Source organism: Cyrtonyx montezumae, unplaced genomic scaffold (assembly GCF_038088225.1).
Source record: "Cyrtonyx montezumae isolate F1298 unplaced genomic scaffold, pur_monq_1.0 scaffold_10, whole genome shotgun sequence".
In the NCBI taxonomy this organism is placed as follows: Eukaryota; Metazoa; Chordata; class Aves; order Galliformes; family Odontophoridae; genus Cyrtonyx; species Cyrtonyx montezumae.
Window position 1 is genome coordinate 59,786,511 of NW_027071826.1, and position 6,000 is coordinate 59,792,510.

Sequence of the window (6,000 nt, forward strand, 5' to 3'; positions counted from 1 at the left end):
TTTACTTCATTTCACATTTCATTTTTCACATTTAAATGTACTTCATTTCACATTTCTTTAATTTTGATTTCACGTTTCACATTTAAATGTACTTCATTTCACATTTCATTAATTTTGATTTCAAGTTTCACATTTATTTTTACTTCATTTCACATTCAATTACTTTTCAAATCAGTATTCACATTTAAATTTGCTTCATTTCACATTTCATTACTTTTCGTTTCACGTTTCACATTTAAATTTACTTCAATTCACATTTCATTAATATTGATTTCAGGTTTCACATTTAAATTTACTTCATTTCACATTTCTTTACTTTTCAATTTTTGTTTCAAATTTAAATTTAGTTCATTTCACATTTCTTTTTTCAAATTTAAATTTACTTCATTCCACAGTTCATTAATTTTGATTTCACATTTGACATTTAAATTTACTTTATTTCAAATTTCATTAATTTGATTTCACGTTTCACATTTAAATTTACTTCACTTCGCATTTCATTTCATTACATTTCACGTTTCACATTTTAATTTACTTCATTTCACATTTCATTACTTTGATTTCATTTTCCACATTTAAATTTACTTCATTTCACATTTCATTTCACATTTCACGTTTAAATTTACTTCATTTCACATTTCATTACTTTTCTTTTCATATTTCACTTTTAAATTTACTTCATTTCACATTTCATTTCAAGTTTCACATTTTAATATATTTTATTTCACATTTCATTTATTTTGATTTCAAGTTTCACATTTAAATTTACTTCATTTCACATTTCATTTCAAGTTTCACATTTTAATATATTTTATTTCACATTTCATTGATTTTGATTTCAATTTTCACATTTAAATTTACTTCATTTCACATTTCATAACTTTTCATTTCACGTTTCACATTAAAATTTACTTCATTTCACATTTCATTTAACGTTTCATATTTAAATTTACTTCATTTCACGTATCACATTTAAATCTAATTCATTTCACATTTCATTACTTTTGATTTCATTTTTCAAAGTTTAATTAACTTCATTTCACATTTCATTACTTTTCATTTCACGTTTCACATTAAAATTTACTTCATTTCACATTTCATTACTTTTAATTTTCGTTTCAAATTTAAATATACTACATTTAACTTTTCATTACTTTTCTTTTCATGTTTCACTTTTAAATTTACTTCATTTCACATTGCTTTACTTTTCATTTAACGTTTCACATTAATTTACTTCTTTTCACATTTCTATTCACATTTCATATTTAACTTTACTTCATTACACATTTCATTACAATTTATTTGTTGTTTCACATTTAAATTTACTTCATTTCACATTTCTTTTTTCACATTTAAATTTACTTCATTTCACATCTCATTACTTTTCATTTCACGTTTCACATTTAAATTTATTCATTTCACATTTCTTAACTTTACATTTCACGTTTCACATTTAAATTTACTTCGTTTCACATTTCATTACCTTTGATTTCATTTTTCACAGTTAAATTTATTTCATTTCACATTTCATTAATTTTGATTTCACATTTCACATTTAAATTTACTTCAATTCATATTTCATTAATCTTCTTTTCACGTTTCAGATTTAAATTTACTTCATTTCACATTTCATTTCGCGTTTCACATTTAAATTTAATTCTTTTCACATTTCGATTCACATTTCACATTTAAATTTACTTCATTTCACATTCCATTATTTTTAAATTTTCTTTTCACTGTTAAATTTACTTCATTTCACGTTTCATTACTTTTCATTTCACGTTTCACATTTAATTTTACTTCATTTCACATTTTTTTACTTTTCATTTCACGTTTCACATTTAAATTTACTTCATTTCACGTTTCATTTCTTTTCAATACACGTTTCAGATTTAAATTTACTTCATTTCACATTTCATTACTTTTCTTTATTCGTTTAAAATTTATATTTACTTCATTTAACATTTAAATTTACTACATTTCACATTCAATTATTTTTAAATTTTCTTTTCACATTTAAATTTACTTCATTTCACATTTTTTTTACTTTTCATTACACGTTTCACATTTAAATTTACTTCATTACACTGTATTATATTACTTATTTCATGTTTTATATTTCGGTTGACGATTCGGTTGACGTTTCGGTTGTCGTTTCGGTTGACGTTTGACTTTACGTTTGACGTTTGACGCTTCATTTTACATTTCATTACATTTCATATTTCATTTCTCGTTTCAAATTTAAATTTTCTTCATTTCACGTTTCATTACTTTCCTTTTCACGTTTCACATTAATTTACTTATTTTCACATTTCTATTCACTTTTCATATTTAAATTTACTTAATTTCACATTTCATTTCACGATTCACATTTAAATTTACTTCTTTTCAAATTTTATTACTTTACTTATTTCAAGTTTCACATCTCATTTCACATTTTATTTCACAAATCATTACTTTTCTTATTTCATTTCACATTTCACATTTAAATTTAATTCATTGCACATTTCAATTCACGTTTCACATTTAAATGTACTACTTTTCACATTTAAATATACTTCATTTCACATTTCGATTCACGTTTCACATTTAAATTTACTTCATTTCACATTTCATTAATTTCGATTTCACGATTCACATTTAAATTTACTACATTTCACATTTCGATTCACTTTTCAGATTTAAATTTATTTCATTTCACATTTCATTACTTTTCATTTCACTTTTCAGATTTAAATTTATTTCATTCCACATTTCATTACTTTTCATTTAATGTATAACATTTAAATGTACTTCATTTCACATTTCATTACTTTTTATTTCACGTTTCACTTTTAAATATACTTCAATTCACATTTCATTAATTTTGCTTTCACGTTTCACATTTAAATTTACTTCATTTCACATTTCCTTAATTTTGATTTATCGTTTCACATTTAAATTTACTTCATTTCTCATTTCTTTTCACGTTTCACATTTAAATTTACTTCATTTCACATTTCCTTAATTTTGTTTTATCGTTTCACATTTAAATGTTCATCATTTCACATTTTATTTCACGTTTCACATTTAAATTTACTTCACTTCACAATTCATTACTTAGGATTATATTTTCCACATTTAAATTTCCTTCATTTCACATTTCATGTCTCATTCCACATTTAATTTTACTTGATTTCAAATTCCATTACTTTTCACATTTCATTTCACATTTCACTTCACGTTTCACATTTAAATGTACTTATTTTCATAGTTCATTTCACGTTTCGCATTTAAATTAAATTCATTTCACAATTCATTACTTTTCATATTTCATTTCATGTTTCAAAATTAAATTTACTTCATTTCACATTTCATAACATTTCATTTCACGTTTCACATTAAAATTTACTTCATTTCACATTTCATTACTTTTAATTTTTGTTTCAAATTTAAATATACTTCATTTAACTTTTCATTACTTTTCATTTCACGTTTCACTTTTAAATTTACTTCGTTTCACATTACATTTCCATTTCGAGTTTTACATTTAAATTTACTTCATTTCACATTGCATTACTTTTCATTTAACGTTTCACATTAATTTACTTCTTTTCACATTTCTATTCACATTTCATATTTAACTTTACTTCATTTCACATTTCATTACATTTTATTTGTTGTTTCACATTTAAATTTACTCATTTTCTCATTTCTTTTTTCACGTTTAAATTTACTTCATTTCACATTTCATTACTTTTAATTTTCGTTTCAGTATTAAATTTACTTCATTTCACATTTCATTTCATTTTATTTCACGTTTCACATGTAAATTTACATCATTCCACATTTCTTTAATTTTCATTTTTCGTTTCAAATTTTAATTTCCTTCATTTCACATTTCATTTTTCACATTTAAATTTACTTAATTCAACATTTCATTAATTTTGAATTCACGTTTCACATTTAAATTTACTTCATTTCACATTTCATTAATTTCGATTTCACATTTCACATTTAGATTTATTACATTTCACATTTCGATTCACGTTTCAGATTTAAATTTACTTCATTTCACGTTTCATTACAATTGATTTCATTTTTAACATTTAAATTTATTTCATTTCAAAATTAATTAATATACCGTTTCACATTTAAATTTACTTCATTTCACATTTCATTACTTTTCATTTCACGTTTCACATTTAAATTTATTCATTTCACATTTCTTTACTTTATATTTCACGTTTCACATTTAAATTTACTTCATTTCACATTTCATGAATTTTGATTTCACGTTTCACATTTAAATTTACTTCATTTCGCATTCAATTATTTTTAAATTTTCTTTTCACTTTTAAATTTACTTCATTTCACATTTCATTACTTTTCATTTCACTTTTCACATTTAAATTTACTTCATTTCACTTTTCATTAATTTTGATTTTGCGTTACACATTTAAATTTACTTCATTTCACATTTCATTTCTTTTCAATGCACGTTTCAGATTTAAATTTACTTCATTTCACATTTCATTACTTTTCTTTATTCGTTTAAAATTTAAATTTACTTCATTTCACATTTTTTTTACTTTTCATTTCACGTTTCATATTAAATTTACTTCATTACACTTTATTATATTACTTATTTCATGTTTTATATTTCGGTTGACGATTCGGTTGACGTTTCGGTTGACTTTTGACTTATCGTTTGACGTTTGACTTTTCGTTTGACGTTTCATTTTACATTTCATTACATTTCATATTTCATTTCTCGTTTCAAATTTAAATTTTCTTCATTTCACGTTTCATTACTTTCCTTTTCACGTTTCACATTAATTTACTTATTTTCACATTTCTATTCAATTTTCATATTTAAATTTACTTAATTTCACATTTCATTACATTTCATTTCATGTTTCACATTTAAATTTACTTCATTTCACATTTCACTAATTATGATTTCACGTTTCACATTTATATTTACTTCATTTCACATTATACTACTTTTCAATTCAGGTTTCATATTTATATTTACTTCATTTCACATTTCATTTCAAGTTTCACATTTTAATATATTTTATTTCACATTTCATTAATTTTCATTTCACGTTTCACATTAAAATTTACTTCATTTCACATTTCATTACTTTTAATTTTCGTTTCAAATTTAAATATACTTCATTTAACTTTTCATTACTTTTCTTTTCATGTTTCACTTTTAAATTTACTTCATTTCACATTTCATTTTTCACATTTATATGTACTTCATTTCACATTTCATTAATTTTGATTTCACGTTTCACATTTAAATGTACTTCATTTCACATTTCATTAATTTTGATTTCACGTTTCAGATTTAAACTTACTTCATTTCACATTTCATTAGTTTTGATTTCAAATTTCTCATTAAAATTTACTTCATTTCACATTTCATTACATTTCATTTCACGTTTCACATTTAAATTTACTTCATTTCACATTTCATTACATTTCATTTCACGTTTCACCTTTAAATATACATCATTTCACATTTAATTTTGATTTCAGGTTTCACATTTAAATGTACTTCATTTCACATTTCATAAATTTTGATCTCACGTTTCACATTAAAATTTACTACATTTCACTTTTCGATTCACGTTTCAGATTTAAATTTACTTCATTTCACATATCATTAATTTTCATTTTAAGTTTCACATTTAAATTTACTTCATTTCACATTTCATTAATTTTGATTTTACCTTTCACATTCAAATTTACTTCATTTCACATTTCATTAATTTTGATTTTACCTTTCACATTAAACTTACTTCATTTCACATTTCATTACATTTCATTTCACATTTCACGTTAAAATTAACTTCAATTCGCGTTTCATTAATTTTGATTTCACGTTCCATATTTAAATTTACTTCATTTCAAATTTCATTTCACGTTACACATTTAAATTTACTTCATTTCACATTTCATTTCACGATTCACATTTAAATTTAATTCTTTTCAAATGTTATTAATTAC